At 32.3% G+C, this 25512-nt stretch overlaps 1 protein-coding gene across 3 annotated transcripts in view; it reads right to left on the bottom strand.

The window, feature by feature from the left end:
- The window catches only part of LOC129807449 (myc protein), a 62857-nt gene extending 37554 nt beyond the window's left edge, over positions 1-25303 (bottom strand). Inside the window, exons 1-2 of one of the 3 annotated variants that reach the window (XM_055856734.1) lie at positions 2230-2494; positions 1458-2153 (exon numbers count right to left, since the gene is read on the bottom strand). The gene's annotated coding sequence lies outside the window, so the exon portion shown is untranslated. Of the gene's footprint in view, positions 1-1457; positions 2495-25247 lie in introns of those variants that run through there. The other 2 variants (XM_055856733.1, XM_055856732.1) reach the window with 2 other exon arrangements.
- Between the last annotated feature and the right edge of the window lie 209 nt (positions 25304-25512).

Genomic DNA, 25512 nt, shown 5'->3' with positions numbered 1-25512 from the left:
CTACTAGCGCCGAATTTTATTAAATTAATATAAACATACTATTTGCAAAATAAGTAAAGATAAAATTTTTCGTGTGATTTCTCATTAAATCATTAATGTAATATTCGTTTCAAAGTTCTATGTCAACATCTTTTAATCTCTACAGTCCTTCTATAAAAATATTTTTCAATACAACCTAAATGTCTTATTAATTTTTTTTCTTAGAAAATTACATGAGTCAATGGAAATCATTGATTATTTTAAATCCCACCTTTAATGAATAGTCTGCGCGTTAACTTGACAGCACAAGATCCAAGAAGAAAAAAAAGTCTCCAACCCACGATCAATTTGGAGAAGAAGTCAAAAAAAAAGAGCCTATCAAATCTTTCCATCTGGAGCAGGATCTTGAATATTTTCACCACAAAGCTTGATGGGTAGTTGACGTTGCAACCGAAAAAAAACCGTCTCAGATAATTTATGCGGATTACATATTGGCAAAAATTCAGACAGTTACTTTTTTCATGTATCTTTCATTAGAGAAAGGCACATGAAATTTTTTTCTTGTTCCATCTTCAACGATCATCATCTTGTGGTTTTGGCTGAGATGAAAAAAAAAACCGGAAAAAAATGTCCAAGAATTTTTAACTGTTGCTTGGGCTTAAATAGGCCGGTTGGAAAGGAAGTCTGATTCTTGACATCGTTTAGAGAGAGACAACAAGACAATAAAAAAGTCTCCACATCCTTTTAAGTAATCAACCAGATGTCAGGAAAAATTGAACTGATGAAATTTTTTTTCGTGAATCTATCACTGAGGGAGTATGAGAAAAATCCCATGAGTTTCTCATAATATTCTTCATCTTTGGTCACTCACCCTTCTTCCTATTCTGGGGGCCTTAACACATGCGCATATCAAAAATCGCGAAAATTTCTCCCTTTGCGGCATTTTTTTGCCCATTTAGACACTATTGAAATTTGTCTCCTACCATACCACTTTTCCTCATCTTAAGATCATATTTTAGAATTTTGAAGAAAAAAAAATGACATTTTGAGCCCCCTTTTGACATGGAATTCCAGCTGAGGTACCTAATATTATGTACTTTATAGAATAGCAAAGTGGAAACTGGCGAACAAGGCACAATCACTGAATCTCTCTGAGAAGTCTCACACTCTATCTCATTCTTCGGCATTTTATAAATGACTAATCGTAAGTGTGTGAAATACATTCACCTGTGCAATATAAAAGACTTCAGCACACAGGTAAATTCAAAATTGCCACGTTAAATTGCACACGACAGCAACAATTTCAGAATTAACCATTAGTCACTCTTTGCTGTGCCCAGAATTCTATGTCATGCTCATACATTTTTTTGCACATCTAACCTCTCGTATAACTCTCCATGAGAAAAATCTCCAAAAAAAAGAAACTAATTTTCTGCTAAATTAATTGGCAATTGAAATTTTTCAAAATTTGACATTACCTGATTAAAAAGGTAGTTTTTTTTTGAACAATTCCCAATTGTTCTCCAAGTAAACTTGTTTTAATAAAAAACTTAGCACTTTTTTCCAACCCAGATAGTATGGTTGAAAATTTTTAAAATAAAAGTTTCAATTATTAAAAAATAAAAAATTAAACTTTTTCTTGTCCTATTTCGTATTGCAAGTGAACTTCTTATTCACCAACAACCAAAATCAAGTGTCACTTTTTTTTATTTTAGTAAATCCGTCTAAATATTTTGCAGTGATTAGTCACTTGTTTTGTGTGAAATGTACAATTGCTTTTCACTATTGATTTGCACTTTTTATCGTAATTCACTGCAATTGTGGCCACTTTGCTAGGCATATCAAGAACTTTGCCGCCCAAAGTGCTGGAGAATGTCTGTATTCCGCCCAGTTTCAGTTAGTTTTTTTTTCTTTCAGATTTTTATTCTCTCACTCTGTGACATATGCACTCACGAAAAAACAAACTTTATCCTTTGCTTCCTTTTGTCTCTAACCGCAAAATTTTGCAGGATTTTTTTGGCGGTATTTTTGCTTCTCAAAACTTGAACTGAGAATGTCTCCAAAAATAAAAGAATCTGTTAAAATCACTACAACTGTCCAGAACTTTTACTTTGAATAGATGCTTATCCAGTTTTGTTTTTTATCTTGTTTCTCAAAATCACTTTTCAAAGGTCCTAAGTTTTTCAGGAAAATAAAAAAAAACTAAAAAAGCCGTAGAAAACTTTTCGTAATTAGAATCTCACAATTGACCTTATTCGATGACGTTTCGAGAATCGACACTGCAGATTTTTCATTTGTCGGTAAACTACCAAATTTTCTTGGTCACTACTGCGAAGAATCTATCCGATGAGCAAATTTGATGTGCAATAAAATAATTTTTTTTTCTTTAGCCACTTCCCAAATTATTCACAAATAGGGAAAAATGGGCACGTTTCGGGGAGCAACCACCAAAATTCGTCCTTTCAATTTGCGGTCTGAAATGCGACTGAGTAACGAGACGATACCGAATAAACGATTTTGAGAAAATTCACTAGCTTGGAGTTGAACTCAAAGCCGCTGCTCTCTAAAAACCCAACACACACACAAAACCGCTCGAGCACGTCATCTTTCTGTCTCATTCACTCTGCTGTGTCTACCAAGTATCTCTTGCACGCGACATCTATATTTATATACAGCGGAGAAGAGCAGTATATTTCCACTTGATATTAAATTCCAATTCCCACATATATCTCTCCGGTAATACAAACGCTCTCCTCATATTGCCATCTCCCTTAGACCTTACCGCCAAAATATCCACTCCCATGCATTACTCTCTCACAAGTGCCGGTATCGGCGCCACACGATATGTGTGGGAAAGAGACAAATGTACCTTACTCATCCTTATTCATACACAACCTACATACTTGTGTGTGTATAGTGGCGGAGGCAATACACTATCAGACTACAAGGCGTAGCCGGCATTGATAGAACTTTTCACAATCATCTTTTTGACCAAAAACCTTTCTAAAACCACAAAAATTTCCTTTAAACGTCAAAATCAATTCATAAAAGCTCATTTTGGAGCACTTTTGACAGCTGTCTCGATCATTTTTCCACATTTTCTCCTATTTCACCATCCTACTACTTCACCAACACAATCCCATCATTACCGCTCGTGTGGGAAAATCGTTCTACGGTGCCGCCATATGTCAGCCGGCAAATTGTATATAAATAATTATTTTAGCACACATATACAGATTTCGATGGAAAAATTCTCAGAGAGCTTTTGACAGTAAATTTGAAAGGAGAGATAAAGGCAAGTACTTTGGCATGAAAGAGACAACAACAATCCAACACGCTTTTTTTCGAAGCTCCCCTGAAGTAAATAAAATTAAACGAAGAGTAGCCGGCATTTTACTTACGAAACTATTCTCTTCTTCTCTTATTCCCCTATCACCTCCACGCTCCACCCGCTAACTCAAAAAAAAAACTTTTATCTCTCAGAGACAAACTAATTTGTGGATTGTGAGAACTTTCTGTATTGGCAAGTGTCATGAAAAAAAAGAATTAAAGATTATCACACAACAAATTAATAAGATACGACAGATTAGTGATAATAATTTTGTCGTCTATCTCTTCAATTGCTTTAGTATAAAAAAAAAAAGATTTGAAGTGCATGAAAAATCCAACACATGCCGCTATTTTATTGCTGAAACATCAACAAAATACAATGTTGAATGGAAAATGAAATACAATTTAGTCGAGAGAAATATAAGATTGCTTCCTAGATTTTCCGCATTAGATCAACATTCAAGCTAAAGACGCAAAATGTAGTCCGTAATCAGACACGAGTTGAAACCCAGAAAATCTTTTCAGATTCCCAAGTACAAACATCAATGTATGTGAAATTTTCCCGCCAAAATATACATATGTATATAATTTTCAGGATAATGCCATTTCAAAGGACATTTCATGTTTATCAGAAAACCGTTTTAATCACTTCGGTAAAAGTTTCGTTTTTCGAAAACTTCTTCTCCGCGTATCATTAAAAGGAAATTCTACGAAAAATGTTGAAAGTTGTTTGAAGTTCATGCATTTGGATCTTTGGATGATATTTTAGTTTAGTTAATTGATTCCTACAGTCAACAATGGCAACTTAAGGGGTTACGTGATGCAAAAAAACAAAAAAAAACACCATGTTCTCTGTGCTTTTTTCAACATAATAAATATTTTAATCTAAAGTTGTTAATTTTCATTAAAAAAATCTTAAAAAATCAGCCGTTGAGACCTGATTTTCGGTTTTTTTTTTTGAATAAAAAATATACTTTAGTAAACCGTTCTTGTCGGTCAAAATGAACAAAACTGCCTCGACGCGATTCTTTACTCCCAAAATTCAACCACAATCGAATTTTCACACATTCCGGATTGCAAGCAGCCCGAGTTGCACGCATTTCGAGGTCGCCTGTAAAGAATCTCAACTACCATAAGCTTATCTGGGCTTATCACTGGTCATTTTCTATTTTAAATATTCTGAGTGGGGAAGACCAACAAAAGAAAAAAAAGTTCATTCAAATACAAACACTACAGAGACAGTCCGGTCCATTTGAATATTATAAAGGCCCAAATATACTCAGGCTGATAAATTTTTACTGCTAAATTTTACAGGCTAAATATTCTGAAGGATCAGCCTGAATCTATTTGGGACCTAAGGATCGGGGTACAGTGGGTTATGCCGGCTTCAGACTGGAGGTTTAGCCCAGTTCCCGAAGGACTCAAAAATCTAAATAAAAAGCAATTTAATTTGATTTTTTCAAAATCTAATGAATCATTTGCCCTTATAATTCAATCCTAAACAACAATTTTCTAAAAAATCCTGCCTGAAAAGGAATTAGGGGAGTTAAGCCAGATGGCTAAGTCTTAGGTCTGAAGCCCGCCTTAGTGTAGAGACGGACGGGCCTTACGACTTAAGCCGAGAGATGACTTAATGGAAAATGATAGAAATACAGTTTAACCATTATTTCGAATAAAATTACGCTAAGTCGTCTCTCGGCTAATCCTCAAGTCTGTCAAGGCCTTTACAAAGATCTCGATCTCAGATACAATATATACTAAAATTTCATCGAAATCACTTCATAAACACTGAGATCGATCGATGCCATATGGGTTGAGTTATTGAGAAAACAAAATTGGTGTTTAACCTTTGCCGAAAACCGCTTGTCGATATCTCTTTCCGTTCTCTCTCCAGAGATTCGAATCGATTTTTGGCGCATTCGTGATCTATGAATGTCAAAACGTCTAAATTTAAATTAAAAAAATATTTTTTTTAAAATAAAATTTCTTTCAATGCGTAGAGACCATCAAATGAGAAAACAAAAGGAAAAAGAAATAACTGGAGGTAAAAGAGTTATTGTGTAACAAGTTACTCATTTGTACTTAAAGCATTAAAGAAAGGGTCCTTTTTTCAATCCAAATCATGATTAGGGGGAAGTGGGGCACCTTTAAAAGTGGGGTACCTTTGAAATTGGGATTTTTCACCTGCACAAACAGATTGAGAAGCTAAATTACATATACGACATAGCTCAGTTAAACTTATGTATAGGAGAAAAATCCTAATTTCAAAGGTGCCCCACTTTTAAAAGTGCCCCACTTCCCCCTAACGTAAAAACCTAAGAATTGTTTTACAAGTGACTAAGTTTAACTGGATGGCGTTTACATTGAAAAAATACATGGCGCTTATTTTAAACACTGTTATCTCTCCATTTTTTTATAAAAAAAATCAGACAATGCTACATTTTATTGCAGCTATAGAAGATTTGCTCAATTCGCAGAAATGGAATTATCAGATTTTTTCGGCTTTTGTCACTCTAAATCTATCTAAATTAATTACAATTGAGATCGTCTCGTGCGTAATTTTCCAAAGAGGTGATAACACTCAATTCAAAGGCACTGACTGTTGCTTTGGTAACAGTTCAAAGGTCATCAGACCTAATACAAGGTGAATTTTAAGAAAATTCAACCTTTCTTATTTTAATTTTTTAATAAAAAAATTTCTAATACTAATAAGAGTTCATTGCGCTACAGGCTTTCATGGAGGAAAAAATACACCCATCGTTATTGTGTGAACATAAAATATTGATATGTAATGAAGGAGGAAAGACTTTTAGAACATTAGCTATGTATTATACAAAATTGTAACGCCTTAAGATGAAAAATGTAATAAAGAAAAGATTAAACTTCTTATTTATATTAAGTATGTATGAATAGTCAAACTGTTAAAGGACAATAACTTCGCATTCTATAGACAATTTTATTTGTTATGCTTTTGTTTATTTGTAAATAGAATATTCAAAAAAATATTTTCCTAAAATTATTTTAGCAACCCTAATGCTCAGCGCACAATAACTTTTGTTTTGTAAACATGCTCTTGACATTTCAGTGAGAGTGAATGAAATCTAGATCTAGTCATCTCACTCACTCTCATTGAAAATATTGAAAACATGTTTACAAACAGAAATTATTGTGCGCTGGGCATAACCGTGGTATCATATTTGATCATTAAAATTCTTATACCATTACAAATCAGATTTTCAGGAAAATTTCATGAAATCAAAATTCACATCTCTTTCTCTCTCAAAAGCTTTATATGCCTGTCATTCTTTCGCACTCTTGCTCTTTTTTTGAACATCACAACAAAATAAATTTAGTTAATCCAATTTTGAGACCGTAAAGCCGTAATCTGATACTTCTCAATATGATTTCGATTGGAGCTTTCATGGCACCTAGTTCCCAATCCCAAACCTCTTTCCAAAACAAAAACAAATTTCATTGTGCGTTGGGCATAAGAGTCGGATAGACTTCTGCAAATAATTTTAGAAAAAAAACAGAAGTGAATTTCGACTTAATGAAATTTTCCTAATCTAAAACGTGTGCCTCAGTCATTACTGATTACTATATTGGTTTTGGTTCATTATTTTAAAAAGATTTTTGCAAGTTAAAATACGAATAATTCATCTGTAAACTAGATAAAATTATATGTATATAATAAAATATTAGAATTATTTTATCAAAACTTTTACACACACGACATAAAATGATTTTTGTTCATAACATTTCAAAATTTTATTAGTCCAACAAGACTCGGTCTATTCATGTAATTTGTTTTAATTATTAATCTTGGTCATACTATGTTAATTATACTTGAACGAATTAAAACCACGAGTTTAATAGCTATCTATATATATAAAAGTTTCAAATTAATGCTAAGAAGTACATATCTCACTAAAACTTCTGTATATACATATCTATTTAGTATGAACTTTAAAAGAAAAAATTGAAAATAAACCAACATTCACAACACTGTTCACACAATACTGATAACATTGTCTAGAAAGTACATGTGGGAATATTTTATATTCTAGTCTCCAAAATCTCGGCCTCAAGAAAATAAACTAAATTCGAAAAATCACTTATTTGGTAAAGAAAATACTGAAGTGAGGAAAAAAAGTACAAAATTTTCTCTATTGCTTAAGACGCTGAATGAAACACATTCACAGCTTTAATTTTCCCGCATTGGGGAAAATCGATAAGAAGCACTCCACCCTTCGACCGCCTAGATCCTCTCACAGCCTTCTTTTGGTCGGGCCTCAACCCCGTTTTTCCTACCAATCCTCACGTGCACATTGTATACGAAAATTTGGGATTTTAGTGTGTGTGCCCGAAAAGTGATCTGTATTGGTTCCACCTAAAGACCCAATCGAAAATTAACAAAAAAAAAATATCTTCTTAAAATATTTAATCACAATATTTTCTATAGATTAATCTCTATAAATTTTGAAAAATTTATTTTGGTAATTGTGTATTTTTTCTGAAGTGCTAGAATTTTAATTCTTCTTTAGACAAGCTTACGAAAAGCAGAGGTGTGAAGTTACTCCCGGAGTACAAAGTCACTTGCAGTTATCTTAAGGACGATAGGGACATCGGTTTCCCAAAAAAACTTTTTTTCCTGCGGCCTTCTAAAGTTAAGTTTTACTCAAAAACATCGGAAAAAGTGATTTTTTGCGATCCTCGATTTTTGACCCTCTCGTCCTTAAAGGGTTAACAATAATTTTCTGTTTTAATTGTTCTAATTTATAAATTTAAGCAGATTTTGTCTTCCAGATTTGATTATTCTTCACAATCAAATTAATTTAAGTTTTAAGATTGAATCTATTTCCCAAGTATTGATATGGTATGACGTAGGGTAGACAATTTAACTAAGGTTTCGTATTATTTCTTTCAAAATGACACTCTACTGAGATTTTACTTGATTCTTTTTACATTATTAAAAAGTTATTAAAAGGGATTAAAATACTAAGACATTCGAAAAATGTAAGTAATCATATCTCACCTAATGTCGATATGTACGCCGCATATTGATAGTTCTTTGTAACATTCAAGAAGTGATTACGTATATAAAAATTGACTATATAGGATCTTAGTTTATACTCAAAGTTAGCGTTCTATTTCTTTTTATCTGTCCAAATTACAATTCCTTTTTTATTAATTCGTTGTAGGAATATGTAATCATAATGAATGGTAGAGTCTGTAGTAGTCAGACGTCGCTCTGCTCCATGATGTAGCAACAGAAGCCTGCAGCAGAAAAAGGAGAGAGAACTCACGAGAATGCCGGCTAATGTTCTCCCCGTCTGCCAGACGATGCTGAGAGGATGACGGAGTTGAGATGGAAGGGGGGTTGATGGGTGGCTGAGAGTTGACTCGGGAGAATTATTCCAAAGGATGTAGGGGGTTCTAGTACGTCGCAGGACACCCACCTCGGGACAGATTTGGCGCATTCTGACTGCGTCTACATCACTGTATGAGGCAAAAGCAATATATTTGGCGCGCGATTTTCATGCCTTGGTGGAAAATTTTTCTTCTCTTATACGATGATATGGCTTTCAAGACATTGAAGATGATTTTTTTCTTTACCGCCATGTGTCCCCCTCTGTCCCATGGCAAGCCATTCAATATCAATCTCTCTCCCCACAACAAATGTGGTGTATGTCAAAAGGGCGAAACATCAAATATTCCATAATATATCCCCGAAAGGCCATCCTTATCCTCGAATTTTAGGGGAGAAGGTTCTTTTGCCTTTCCACCTCCAACGTCATCAAAATAACACATGAAACCCAACATTTATAGGGGAACCACAATAAAAGAAAATAATCCTAAATCTCTTATTCATAGCACTATTCACGTACAACTTTTTTTCTTTATTCATGTCCTTTTACAATTAAATGTGCTTTTTTTCTTCGCCAAATCCATCATATTCCTCCTTCCTTAGCTACCAAGAAAAATCACATCTTCCTAGTAAAATGCAAAGTTTAGTGTTACAGGGATTAAATCCCAAAATGCATTAATATATTCTGTCTACGTGGTCTAGGTACATCTTATAAGTCGTTTTCCTGCTCAACTCCTCAGGTAGTGTCTTAAGGGTTGGAGTTAAGGTGAGAAATATTGTGTGCAATAATGCGAAACCTCGTAAAAACGTCTTCACTTAGGTAAAAATTTCTCAACTGAAAATTATTGTCATAATCATTAAGAGAAATTACTCAGACTTTAACGAACTTTTTTTTTTAATGTCCAAGTAACGGACAGAAAAGAAAATAATTAAAAATATGTCAGCTTTTAAAATCACGATTTTTATTTTAATCAGTATTTCAGTGCTAAAGCACCTCCCCAAAGTGTCGCTTGAATCTACAATTGTCGTAAGTTAACGATCACTTAAATCAACAATTCTTTTATAGTTTGTGTATCTCTATATGGTTACAAGAATTGGTGATAAAGATGATGCTTACGGCAATTGCTGATCCCTGGAACTTTAGGTACAGATGAGGCGTTTATAAATTAATTTTAGTTTGAACTTTACTATTTTTCGTCTACAAAATTGATAAAGATCCGTTAAAAATTGACAATTTATGCAGAAACCAACTAAATACTTCAAATTAAATGGATGAAAGAGCAGAGAATTTGATAAATTTGATAGACCAATCGAATACGTTAAGATCTCACTTGATTATCTAATATCATAAGAGATCGGAAAATATCAAATGCGATTTCGTCGTTGCAAGTATCTTCTAAACTAAATTATTAATTTATACAATTACAATGAGACTGGTGGAAATAATAATGTCTAACACGGTGATATTTTTGCAATGTCCTTTGAATGTAATACCTTTTTTGACTACCTCTTTTGTAAGAATATTAATAGACGATATAATTCTTATATACTTTAGGCCTTTGCTTGAAACATTCTCATTAACAGTCTGTCAAATCAAAATCAACTGAGTTTGGGACAAATCTATCAAAAATAGTTTTAGGGACGCAAACTATGAAACTGAATGTGGTGATTTATTTAGTCATTAATAATCTCTTATTTCATGTCATTATTCTAATTTCACAACTCAGAGAGAGGAGTCAGTAATATACGAATTTTATTAAAGCATTTGAGCTTTTTGACGTCACACTGTTTGCCCGTTTGTTCCGTCTCTCTATCCGGGTGTTGTCAGCTCTAGAGGCCAAAGGGTTAGAGATAGAGACTTGGGACATTCGAAGGACCCCCGCCCCCCATAGGTCGACACTGTGACCATTAACATTCTCTTAATTTACCACTCCTCCCACCCCACCAAAACCATATTTCTTTTGGGATTGCTAGATAACGTGTCGTGCGATTGTTTTTATTTTTGGAAATATTTTAGTGATTACCCAGGGTGCATTTCGCCCTTTCACAAAAATACCGCAAAATCATTCCAAATAACGGTTTTTCAAGGTCAAAAGTTTAAGTCTCTTAGAGAGTGCATTTTTCAACCAAATGGTTTCATGTTTGGGCTCGTTGGGAAATGTCTTGGAATTCTTGACAATCTTGAACCAATTTAAATCGGTTATAAGCCGGTAATGAACCGCTTCATAACCGATAACTAATTCTTATCGGAAATTCAATTTATATTACTCCCAAAGTCTTTTGGGAAATATCATTTTGAGAGATGTCGCATCATTTATCGGTAAACGATAAATGATGCTAAAGTATTTTTGAGGTAGCATCTAAGTCACAAGTTCGGGCACTTCGTACAGCCTGGGATGCTTTGCCATCCCTTTTAAACTACTAAGCTACTATTTTAAAGATAAAATTACTTTCTCATAGATATTATTACCCTATTTTTTGAGTAGTTTTACTAAAAATAGGTACACTGAGGGAAATGGATCTGGGAGCCGGGGTTAGAAAGAGGTGTTGAATATGCACCATGGCAATCGGGGTTTAGATTTACACCAAAAGAGCGAGAAAAAAGTGAAATTCACACCAACTTTAGTTTAGAAAAATTAACTCCGCCAAGTGTTATATCCACACTGTTCATACAATTTGTGAAAAGACACACAAAAATGTAATTTTTGTCAATCAAAAAAGGCGTGATCATGTTTTATATGAATTTAGTACACTTTTATTTCATTATGATATGAAATAATTATAAAAAATATATTTTTAAAGAATATAATTCGCTATAGAAGATTTAAACCCCATCGAGTGCAAAATTTACACTGCTAGCAACAAAAATAAAAAAGTACAAGACGGGTGTGATAAGTATACTTAACAAGTGGTTTTTGAACACTTCATTGGGGTTGTTGAAGAAAACGACGCCAATAATTTTTCGCATTCTTAATATTTGGTTAGTCTATCCAGAGTGTCTATCTGAAAAAGTGCTGTGTGTCCGTGAAGGTTTTTCCCTGGTGATTTTATGGAAATATTGTCTTTTAGAGGACAAATTTCTACATGAAAAGGACGGTAAGTGTGTGAATTTCTTTAAGACGTGGTGAAAAAAGTGAAATGTGTGCCAAAAAACAGAAAAAAAATTGTTTTCTATAAAAATGTTGATTTTGTGCTGCTTGTAACATTTTTATTTCTGTGTGTCTTTTTTTAATTATTGAACGTTATTTATTAAGTTATACGAGAAAAATGTATTATTTTGATTATCAAAATCTGCTAAAAATTAGGTGTGATTCGTACATAATCACATTATATCTCTTTTTTTAATATTGTCTTCGTAGATTGAAGATAAAATTGTTGCAAGAGAAAGCATGTACAGTGAGTGTCAATAGTTTGTTGCCTAATGGATGTTTGAGAAATCAAGTGAAAAAAATGATAGAAAAAAATACTTTTCCAAATTTTTCTTTTTGCAGATGAGTTCCTTGTAATCCGTAGATATTATTTATAGTTTTCAAAAAAAATAATTAATTTTATTTCATATCAAAAATAATTGTTTTCCAAAAGTTGGTCATTTTTGAAAAATCAAAAGTTTGTTGCCTCATTAAAAAAACTAATTCAAAATGGTGAAAACGTGCAACCAACTTTATGTAAACCGGTTACATTTTGAGCTTATGTCATTTGATAGGCAAATGGTGGATTTGTACATTTTTAAGGCTGTCAATGGTAAATATATAGGTGTAAGAGTGATGATAAATAACAAGAAATAATCAGTTTTTTGATAATTCATAATTTAGGTTATAATGGCAAATTACAAAAAGTTGAAAGGTGGGATATTGTCCAGAGATACTGCTGGAAGGAATCGGCGTCGCTTAATTGCCAAATTTTATGGAAATTCATGAAAAGTTATACATAAAATGGTCAAATATTATAGTTATGAAGCACGAGTACATCTGAAAAACGCTACTGGTAGACCCAGGGTTTCGACTCAGAAAGTCGATAACCGCATTCTAGGTATCTCTGATAGTAACCCCATGATGTTTGCTTCAAAAATTCAGAGTCGGCTGGTTACAGACGGCATCCAGGCTTCAAAACCAACCGCAATTTAATGAAAGTGGTAAGAATAATTACTTGGTTTGCAGGTTTCCATTGGTAAACAAAACCAATCTGGTTAAAAGGTTGTAAATTCACTTGGAACATGCTAAAAACGTAAAAATACAACCTCTTACGCAGTTTGGTTTTGCTTACCAATGGAATCTTGCGAGCCAAGTACCTATTCTTATATTTTCTTTCATTTTGAGTTTGATTTTCGAAGCATTTGAAGCCTGTATGCCTTCTGTAACCAGCCGACTTTGAATTTTTGAAGCAAACATCATGGGATTACTATCAGAGATACCTAGAATGCGGTTATCGACTTTCTGAGTCGAAACCCTGGTTCTACCAGTAGCGTTTTTCAGATGTACTCGTGCTGCATAACTATAATATTTGACCATTTTATGTATAACTTTTCATGAATTTCCATAAAATTTGGCAATTAAGCGACGCCGATTCCTTCCAGCAGTATCTCTGGACAATATCCCATCTTTCAGCTTTTTGTAATTTGCCATTATAACCTAAATTATGAATTATCAAAAAACTGATTATTTCTTGTTATTTATCATCACTCTTACACCTATATATTTAACATTTACAGCCTTAAAAATGTACAAATCCACCATTTGCCTATCAAATGACATAAGCTCAAAATGTAACCGGTTTACATAAAGTTGGTTGCACGTTTTCACCATTTTGAATTAGTTTTTTTAATGAGGCAACAAACTTTTGATTTTTCAAAAATGACCAACTTTTGGAAAACAATTATTTTTGATATGAAATAAAATTAATTATTTTTTTTTGAAAACTATAAATAATATCTACGGATTACAAGGAACTCATCTGCAAAAAGAAAAATTTGGAAAAGTATTTTTTTCTATCATTTTTTTCACTTGATTTCTCAAACATCCATTAGGCAACAAACTATTGACACTCACTGTATGTTGCGAATGCTAAGCCTAAGAAATCTACCGCTTTTGGAACTAAATCTCATTACAAGCAGCATATAGTATCTGAATTTTTCACGATATCTTTATAGTTTTGTTATTGGTTACTTCTCATAAAATTGTTTGAACTTTATTTACAGTTTTGATGAAAATATACCCTGTTCGAGAGGTTTTTTTTTATCGGAAAATGATGAGATGTTTACCTCTACATAAAACAATATAATGCAGAGAATGGATTTAGAATCCTCGTCGTAGATATTGACATCGATATGCTGAAGCTGCTGCGACTGCGGGATACACTCTACTTTTGAAAAGTTCTGGTATGTGATACGTTTTTTTTTCAATTTCGTTTCTAACTGTTTGTCTTTCCTATATTTTTTTTAGTTGAGCATTTTATTTTATTTTAATATAGTTTTTTTTTTAATTTTGAATTTGAATTTTGTTTTCCAGAGTCAAGGAACATTGTAAGTCTTAATGGTTTGCGTAGGCTTTTACCTATGATGGTCTTTTCGTGACTAAAAATGGCATTAAGAAAAAGAGAACTATTGTGTACTCTCCGGAATGGCAAATTCTACGCACGCCAGTCTTAAACGACCTCTACAGGATCTTGCAGCAGTGACTAAAGATAACTAATGTTCTATTAATCAGCTGGAGAATAAGTAAGATTTTAAATTGTTTTCTTTGTGTAACTTTAGAACAACATTCTTTTAAATTATACTTATAATCAAAATTACTTTTTTTTAATTATAAATTTAATAACATTTGCATACAAAGAGCAAACATAAGGATATAAATTATTCAAATGTGCATAAGAAAATAGTGGTCACAATGAAAAGGTCTTTTAAAGTTTTCAATTAAAATTCAAAGTTTTGTTTTTATTATTATTACTAAATACTTTAAATTCTTAATATACTGATAGTTTGAAAACGAGATTCTATGGCAAAATTTTATTCGTATGATCAAATAAGTTTACTAAAAAACATGTCACTTTATTATAAATTTAATATTATATTTCGTGAAAGGTCTTTGTACAACCCCTAAAAAAGACATTTTTGAGTAATTTCTTACAAAACATAGTTTCTTAAAATATTTGGAATAAAATGAGTTATTTAAAAAGCCTTAAATTTTTGAAACAAACAGGGGAATCTGTAAAAATAAGTAATCCGTCCCCATGAAAAAAAAACGAGAAGATGAGAAAAGGATTTCTGGAAAATATTATATAATAAGTTTCCAAAATTACTGTTAAAACAAAAGTGTATAAGGAAATGAAGTATCAGATGTATTTATATAATACTACTCATATTATGTTATAAAAAAATGATTCAAGATAAATTAAAGAATCTTTAAACCAACTACAGTTTTTTAATGGGATGAATGGAGAATGTGCACCTCGAATAAAAAGGAGTAATATGTGCATTTGAAGAGGTTTGTATATTTTAAATATCATTAGTGTGAAAATAAAAAAATAAATCGGGTGTAAAATTCACACCCGATGGGGTTTAATTTTTCTACTCAATCTTTTTAACCCCCGCCTATTACTAAATTTACTACCGGAGAGGTTTGGTTGATTCAGGGTTAGAATTTGGTGTGAAAAATAACCCCCGATTTGTGCATATTTCACACCCGTATTTCTCTCAGTGTAGGGTCGAAGGAACGTATTTAATGTATCAAATAAAATTCAAATATTGTGACGATTTTTTTATATTTTGCTTTTTCTATAAGGATATGTGTTAAAATTTGATATCACAAATGACAGAAAATAGGGTGCCATTAGGTCATGAATCGATTTCTTAAAGTGGAAATTGCTGTTCCTTTGACCCTATATAGATGACAAGTTGATCTGATTGTAGATAAGCTCAGCACTTTATAATTTTATCGGACATAAACTAAATTAGTTAAAAAATAATCAAAAGATTTCTTATTACGTGTTACAAAAATTAGTTTACTAGAGAACCTCCACGGATTAGAAGATTTTCAGAGAATTGTTACATTTTGATAAAAATTTCAAATTAAATTTATGTATAATTGGATTATACGAGCTTCTAAGAGACTTTATATTTTATTATATGGCCCCTACATACGGGAGAAACGTATGTCTATATTTGGCCTATTTACAAACGTAGGTAATTTGCTTCAACATGGACATAAATTTCTCTAGTGTGTAGCAGTGAATAGAAAAACGAAAAATATCGTATAGGGTAAAGTGATATAAGTTGGACATAGTGTTACAAGTTGGACAATTCGCCGGTACAATTTGGACACGGTTTTTTTCTTGATAAATACAGTACAAAATTTGTTTTTAAGCACAAGGAACCAAATTATAAAACTAAAGCATTAAAAATATACAAATAAAAATGAAATACTAAATTTATCAAGAAAAAAAGCCCTGTCCAAATTGTACCATTGTCCAACTTCTACCACTTTACCCTAGATTCATGAATATTTTATTTGATTTATGTGGCTTTATCATAAATTAAAACATTTAATATTATGTATCAAGTTTTTGCGACTAAAGCACCCCTGGCGTATGGTTATGTGAAATTTAAATGTTCTAAATCTGAAAGTTTTTTTTTTGTATTTTGTGAGAACTTTTACTGGTGTCCAATGTGATATAATTTAGTTTCATACAACCAATATGGAGTAATTTTGGATTACATGGGAACTGCAAGCTACCATCATCTAGGTGAATGAGGTGAATTCTAATTTTATAGATTCTTAGGAATCACCTAATTTTGATATATTTGGAATAGCTCTATTTAAGACTATAATTTTTGTCTTTTTCGTCCTAATCAAATTGCACCAAAGCAGTCACATGACAATAGTTAAGAGGAAGAAAATTCTTGCTCATTAATAGTTTTATTGACAATGCATAAAGCCCATAAAGCTTATGTTGTCATGAACATGTTATAATGTAAATACATGACTTTTGAACTTCATCTAAAGTTTTAATAATACTTAACATCTACGTAACACATTTAATTTGAAGACTTTTAGACATTATTAGGGAAAATAGATTTTTTTTTCTGAAGTGGAAGCTGCATAAATTTTCCATTCACGTTGTATCTACGTCAAGGGACATACATAGCTATGTCACTATGAGAGAAAATGGGGGAAAAAAACGGAGAATCGCTGCCTCCATACTTTGGAAAATCTATGAAAACTGGGAGATGTGAACTTCCTCACTTTACACTGCGTGGGCAAATACGACTTTGAAGACTTTGAATGTGGGGTAAAATCGTCTCGATTTACTTTGTTGGTGCCATACGAGTGAACAATAAGTGTGAAAGTTGTAGGTGGATGGTGAAATTACACAATTTTCTTCTTCCCTCAAGAAAAGAGAGACATGCTATAAATAGGACAATAATCTTGAATGAAAATTGTATCTTATTTTGTCCTAAGAATTTCTCCATTAACCTCTTTTGTATACATTATATCTTTAGACGTAATAGTGTTTCAATGTTTTTACCAATTTAAGAAAAAAAGAAATAAAATTATAAAGTGTAAAAATACAAAACATTTCAGATAATTCTTGATTAATTTTACGCTTATGAATATTGCAGAAGGCTCAATAAGCACTTCTGTAAATAATCTCAAGCAGAATTTCAGCAAGAGCAACATATAAAATTCTCTTTCAGATGATGGAACCCCTATTGAATAAAATTGCTGCACATATTGATAAGCAATTTCCGGGTCACGCAGTGCAATTAGATTTGTAACCCACGCATGCAATTGGGCGTGGGTGTAATTTGGTTTATATTTTCTCTGCGCACTTTTACGACACATTTTCTGCACAGATTTCTCACTTTCTGTCTCCCTCATCCTTTTCTGGATAAATTTCTTCAGTGTTTTCAGCATAGAACTGTGCCACAACCCTCATAGCGCATAAGAAATCGATGGCTAATGTGGGAGGATAACTTTTAACTTAACGATACCATATGGTGTCTTTTTCATCAACAATTAATATGTTATTGGGAAGATGATATACAGCAGAAAGTTTCAAACAATATCACAATTTGTGGTTTAATTTGGATTCCTTTTCTTCTTGCATTTTATCATTTCATACAGGCAAACCTTCTTTAATCAAACACCATCAAAAAAGGAAAAATATTCCCCTTGAAATGAAAAATCCAGAAATGAAAATTGTTTAATGCACAAGAATGAATTTAATATTTATTAATATTTTATAAAATATTGCTCTACAACAACAACAAATGAGGAAAGTATTACTGTATTTTCTCCATTTACTCGTGCTACTTTCACCCCCTTCAATTTGCCCTTAACACTCCCCACACAAAAAAAATCGAAGGAATAAAAACCAATAAAATTTCCCCTTTTCAGGAAGTTTGTATTTCGTCAATTTTAAATGAATCTACATCCACCTTACCTCATTCAGATCGTTCCTCGTAAAACCTAAATTAATTTTGACACAACAAATGCATTCGTAAAAAAGCCTCAATTATTAATAAATACTGTTATTAGTTGAAGTATGGGGTATAAAACAGAAAAAAATATACTATTAAAATTGCCCTCCCTCTTCTCTAAGACATTGCTTATTAATCGAGTTGAGTATACGCTAAATAAAAACATAATAAATTATAAACAGAAGCAAACTGGCGACACCTCTTTATTTGTGTAAATATGTTGTTTCCACCCTTTAACACATCTATATAAATTTCCTCATTACCGTCTAATTAATGTAAACAAGATAGCGCCTGATCCCTGCATTTAGAAGGCGGCAACACATTAGGTACATATTTTACTATTAGCAGCTTTTTTATTGTCTGTAATCATAGTTTTTTTTTTAAATTATTCAAATATTTTCTACTTTTAATTTTCACAATTATGCCCAACGCACAATAACTTTTGTTTTGTAAACATGTTTTTGACATTTCAATGAGAGTGAGTGATATCTAGATCTAGTCATCTCGCTCATTCTCATGGGAAGTTTTGAAAACATGTTTACAAACAAAAGTTATTGTGCGCTGGTCGTTAGGCTTAAAATATCCCGTATAAGCCTTAAATAAAAAGAAATAGGGTAACATAATTAAAGTCAACTAATTAAAAAAGTTAAATAGTTTTCCGTTTATTTAATCTCCTCAGACCCCACAAGCACAATTTCCTTTGATTTTTTTCTAGAAACTGTGAAAAAGAAAAAAAAAGAAAAATTTTGACATATTGTTTTAATCGTTTTAATAGTATGCATATTTTCTGTCCGTGTTCTAACTGCAAGTGAGAATTATGTAACACCTCGATTTTGTCACAATATATTGACTTCAAATAAGTTTTTAGAAAATGATATTATATACACTTCGTAAAATTATTAAAATATATTGCGCTATACGCAATTTTTTTGAATAATATATTTTAGTTAGAATCTTAAAAAGGACAGATAATCCTAACCGGCTTATGTAGGTGAGATTCTTAACGTGAGCTAACTCGGAGTGCATGCAAATTCGATTTAGAGCTGAAGTTGGGAGACGCCATTCAGTTATCTTGAATCAAATTCGTGAAATTATACAAATTTTGTATTTAAACCAAAATATCAAGGATTTGGATGAACTGGCACAAAAGTGATATATGGGTGAAATGTAGACCAGAATGTTCTCTATAATTTTGCCGTAGAACTTGAACTTATCGATTACTCAGAAGTCAAGATAAGCGAGGTTTTTTGTTTCTTAATTTGTTTTTTCATCCAGAGTGCCCCAAGTAGTCATTTGTTGAACTTCAACTATATCAAAGAATTGTTGTATTTTGCGGGACTTTCCATTTAAACCCCTATTTTAAGTGTCTTGGTGGAGTAGAGGCAGTCAAATTGGCATCTGAGTGATTTCAAAGCGTTATTATTGGAAAAATCAATTTTTTCACACTTAAACGGCAAAATCGGAGTGATAGCGTAGTCTGAGTGGAAAATGATGTATGGACGAAATGTAGAGACAAATGTGGTCTACAATTATGTTGAAGTAATCATCAAAATCGGTTCAGCGACAGTCGAGATAATTGAGGTTATGTGATATTGAAATTGGTTTTTCGACTGTGGCGCCCCTGGTGTTGGTCCCACGAAGTTCAAATATTCTAGAAAGTTGTAGCATTTGGTGAGATCTTTCGTTTAAGCATTCATTCATCAAAATCGGTCACATAGAACCGGAGATATGATTTTTTGAATTTCGTGAACTTTGACCCCTCATATCTCCGGTTCTGTTTTAACCACAGCGCGCATACGCACCATTTTGGAAACGTCCTAGACTGGACTACAACATACTAAAATTTCATTAACTTGCACAATGCCGTTTTTGAGAAAAGTGACTTTGAATTTCGATGAATTTTGACGCTATCACAGCGCCACCTGTGGTGACTTTTTGAACTTCCATCTGAAAGTGCTCATTGAGACGAAACCAAAAAGGTAAAATTTAGGTCGCTATGTTAGTTAGAACCGGAGATAGAGGCCGGTCAATGTTCGAACTTTGACCCCTTATAGCTCGGGTCAGGGGTTTTAGATCGACTTAAGGTTTTTTTTGTTTGATAGGTATAATCAACGGCTACAACATACTAAATTTTCAGCCCGATGCACAATGGAATTTTTGAGTTATTTAACTTTTAAGATTTAAAAATTTTCTTTTAAAAAAAAGCGCCCCTAGCGGTGGTTTTATGAACTTGCGATGTTAGAAGGGGAAGTGGTATTTCACGAGAGCTTTCCAAAAAGCCCTCACTTTTTAAATTCTGACAATTAGAACCGGAGTAATGGCCATTTTAAGAAATTTTTTTTGGACCCTTATAGCTCGGGTCAGGAGGGTCGTGGGACCTTAAGTTTGGTATTGATGGAAAGCTCTAAGGCCCAGCTATAACATACTAAAATTTGAGTCCGCTGAATGCCATAGGGGCGGAGCTATTGAGAAAACAAAAAAAGGGGGGTCTTCAAAATGGCGGAAGGAGGGGTGGGGGGTGGGGGGTCAATGCACCATGTTGCAATTTTCACCCGATATATAACCTTTGCCGAAAACCGCAAGTCGATATCTTTTTTAGTTTAGGAGCTATTAAGCTCCAAAGAGCGGCCGGCCGGCCGGCCGGCCGGGAACGTAAAATAGCCACATATATAATATATTCGTGATCAGGAAGTGGCGAAACACATTTTGGCCAAGTTTGAGGTCGATCGGACGACATGAAATTTTGTTAGGATTATAGTAGGTGAGATTGTTAAGAATCTCACCTAATATAGAATGAAAGATTAACAAAAACAGAGATTGTAAAGAATCTCAGCTAAAATCATTACGAACTGATTTAGATAAAGTTGATTTTAAATCGAATATCGATTTCCTTTGTAGGCTCAAATACGTTTTAGGAATATGAATAAATAATTCAATTTTAATAAATCTTTAAAAATTAAAGAATTCAATTTTTCCTTTAACGAATTCAAATGCTAATTAAACGTATCAATTTTAATTTTTATATTTCAGCTTTTGTAATTGATCTCTCGGCGTCCGTCATCGTCGTATAATTCCATCACAAGTTGCATATTCAAATACTTTTGGATAATAAATATAAGACATTCATACTAACAGAACCTATTGAAAGATAAGGTAGCCTAGCTATTGATGACTGTTGGGATTCAATAAAATTTAATTTATCAAAAATTAAAGGTATTATTAAATGGTTTAACACGTCAAAGCGATTAAAATTATGTTACTCTGATAGATAATTGCAATGATTCTGAAGTTGCTGAAAGTCTGGAATTCTGGACAGTTTCGTTTTCATGCCAGTTTTATAAAGAAAGATACTACGTTCATTCCAAAAGCATATAAAATTTGTCGAAAGATGAAACTAACCCTTTCTTAAACTGTTCCATCTTCTCTTACCGTCCTTGTAGATGAATGGTAAATCTAATTTAATACATGATTTTGAACAATTCACAAAATCTTTTTCATATTTTCATTCCATTTCCTTTTACTACTATGCGAGAGAAATATTTCATGACATGTTGAAATGGAAGGACATTTTAATTAAAAAATATTTGACGCAGAATACAGCTCATTTTTCTTCTTGACGGTTATAAAATGTCACTTTCTTTTATATTTTATGGTTATTTGTTTTAACGTTAACAATAAGTACATTTCCGTCAACATTCATTTAAACATACGAGTGCATTTTCCACATTCTTTTTTTACTGTACACGTGTAGATAATGAAAATTCCAATTACCACCCTGAGTGAGAGAAAGGATAATATTGCAAATACATTATAATACAAATTATTTTGCGGTTAAGTTCTCAGAAGCAACAGTGTGTAATTCTTTTTCCATTGAGACTTTATTAAGTTAAATAAATTATTTAAAATTACACCTGAGTGAAAGAGAAAAATTGACACTGTAAAAATGTGCCTCGGGCCACCATTTCACCCAAATTCGTCTCTGATTGCACTTGATCTTCTCAAGAAATTCCAAACCTTGATATTACTTTTGCAGAGTAAAATTTTTCTTGAAGTGAAATTATTTAGTTTCTATGCGGATATATTTCACATTTTTGAGTCTGTTTCGCTGTATAACAGATAAATTACAAAATCATTTATTTGCCAATTTTTTTATGCTGATATATACCCAACATTTAATTTCTCATGTGTGTATAGTATACTTCTTTTTGTTCCATCCCGCCACATTTTGCCATTGAAGTTAAATTGATAGCAAAATGAGCATCTATCTTTCTTCGTGAATGAGCCTTTTGGAAAAAAAAGATCTCCATCAAAAATAAGAAAAAAAAGTATTATGAAATGTTCTGGACACAATCACTGAACACAATTCTCACACAACTCAAGCCAACAGGCATGTGAAGATCTTTTTTGGCCAAAAGAAATCAAGGAAATGCCTCTTGCTCATTCATTTTTTTGTTCATCCTCTGTTATCCCAGAAGCAAAAAAAAAAAACAGAATCCAGAGAAATTGACCAATGAGAGAGGCAAAAAAGCGCAAAAAGAAAGATCGTGAAATTTTGCGATTTAGAGTTCATCTTGTGAGGTCAATAATTGTCTACGTGTGTGTATCTGGAAGTTGATTTTTTTTTTCGACAATGCTTCTTCCTCGCGAAATTCATTATGACTTGCAAGAGGGTGATTATGGACTGGGAGATATGAAAGGCAAGAAGAGAGGTGTGGATTCAGGCTCTGATGGCACGAGGGCAATAGACGATCAGCATGTGGTCGATTCATGGATGATGATGATAATGCGGGAGAGCCCATTAAAATATCTTTACACATGTTTCCTCTAACAAGTTTAAAATCTTTTCATCCATCAACATTGTAGCACTGTCATGCAGAAGTTTGGCCACTATTACCACCAAAATTCTACTATGATAGGCACTTGCCCTCATCTTTCATTGAGAGTTCAAAGGACTTTAAAAACTAAAAATAATAATAACGCGGCACGACTTAGCATAGTGGGACTAGGTCTTCTCGTAAGTGAAATTTCTAGGGAGATAGGGTCGCGCATGCCGAGCTCTGTGCAAAATTATGCGTAGTGAAACTCACTGGATAGTATTGTAAGTACCTCCAATGCCAAAGAAATGTTTCGTTACTTAAAGGGGAGTCGAACCCGGGACATTTACATAATAGAGCTAGTACTCTAGTACTAAATTTCTTACTTAAGCCTAAACCTATTAGTATTAAAAATATCTAAATTGTAACAATCATAACTAGGGGAAGATCTTGAAGTCTCGTATTGTTGCACCTGAGTAAAAGTTAATTTTTTTTTCTAAGTTACTAAAAGAATCTAATCCATTAGACATATTGCCTAATTTATTTTAATATTGATTTTAAAACGCATGATACATCTGACAAAACGTTTGAAGCAAGTTTGTCAAAGTTCCATCCAAAACCCGATGTGCAAAATTTTTGTATACGCCGAAAATGAAGCGTTTATGAGTGGGAAATCATAGTTGAAAGCTTCGTAAAAATCGGCACTAGATTTTAGTTTACTTCTAGAGGAAAATAAGGATTTCCAGGGATTTTGTGAGGTGGAATTACGAAAGTAATAAGAAATTGTTTTCTTTCTTTTTATGTAAAATTGATTCGGCTTATGCGAATTCGTATTACGTATAATGTATATACGTATTACGTATAACGTATAATACGTATGTACTCGTATAACGACATTCGATAAAAAATCATGAAACTTTGATATCATTTTCTGTACGAAGCTGCACAAGCTTCCTCTACTTGATAGAAAATCAAGAAATGATGATTGTAAATGTTATAGGACAAAAACTTAAATTAAGTAAAAAAAATAATTTGATTAGTATAAAATTAAATTTCGTTAAAAACAATTAAAATTAGTCGGTAAAACCTGCGGTGCACTTTTGATCAGGAAAATTTCATGAAATTAAAATGCAAATCTCTTTCGTTCTCAAATATTTAGAATATGTTTATCCCACTCTTTAGTATTCTTCTTCTTTTAACATCACAACAAAATCGATTTATTTCAGTCCAATTTTGAGTGCGAAAGAGTGGATTGAACATGCACAAAACGTTTAAGAAAGAAAATTATGCGAATTTCGATTTCATACATTTTTTTCTGAAATGATGTATACCATGGGCATAAAAATTTGAATATTATCAGGAAAAATTATTATTATTTTTAGTAAAAAACTGTCATATTTATAAAAAGAGATCAAATTTATATAATTAATGAATAAAATAGTTGAAGGTAAGGTAAAGTGAAAACCAGTTTATATTTCAATAACCAAAACTTGAAAGAAAATTTACTTGTTTTTAAAATTTTAAATTAAGTATTGCTGAAATTTGGTTTTATGCTGACCAAATCTTTTCTTAGTACCATGTTCTTTAATACCATTTTCAGTGGCAAAGAATTTCCATTTTTATTTTAGTATAGTCATGTTTTATATCAAATTTGTGATAATTTAATAAAATTTGGAAAGGTTGTACAGTACAGACAAGTACACAGAGTCTTACGTTGTAAGCAAAAAGATACAGGTAATGTATAGAAGTTTACAGATTTTAGATTTTCGTTATATCAATTGATAGTTCGAAACTTTTCGATAAGTGATTAAAGAAGATTTATAAAAGGTAAAAAAGGTCTATTATTTATATTGGAGTAAAGTGGTTTCAGACATTTGTATTGTCTTGGAACGGAATTTCAGTTTTAATAAAATTGAAAAATACAGTAAGCATTATGAAGCTAACGTAAACATAACATAACGTAAAATAATATAAGACGTTGGAATATTATTATTTTTTAATATTATATTAAAGTTCACCGTGTAGGTTCAATGAGAAACTGTCCCGAAAAAGAGGTTTAAACTAAAACATTTAAATCCCTTTCTATTCTTTTTAGCCACAATTCTTTTTAACCTTAGCTTCTGTAGACCGGTTTATTTTAATTTGTCGATCACAGATCAGAAAAGAAGCCACGTATAATTTAATTTGATTTTTTCTTTCAATTTCAAATTTAATCAGCAGATATTCTTGACGGAGAGATTATAACTTTACTAATTCTAATTTAGAAAGAGCTTTAACTTACGAAAATTAGGTCACGCCCCCAAGATGATTCGTCAAATTCAACTGGAAACAGTGCTGAAAACAGAAGAAAAAATATAATGAAATAAATGCAGAACGAACTAAATTTTGATGGATACCAAATATCTATAAAATTAATTACATTTACAAAAATAAATAAATTAAATTATATTTCAGTAACTTGAGAGCAAAAACAAATATACACTTAGGGAAAAGTAGTCTCCCTTCGAACGTTCATACCTTCGAATAATGTGAATTTTCTTTAAGTT

This window comes from Phlebotomus papatasi, chromosome 3 (assembly GCF_024763615.1).
Source record: "Phlebotomus papatasi isolate M1 chromosome 3, Ppap_2.1, whole genome shotgun sequence".
Lineage (NCBI taxonomy): Eukaryota > Metazoa > Arthropoda > Insecta > Diptera > Psychodidae > Phlebotomus > Phlebotomus papatasi.
Note: the sequence above shows the minus strand (reverse complement) of the source record. Positions and strands in the feature narration are given on the sequence as shown.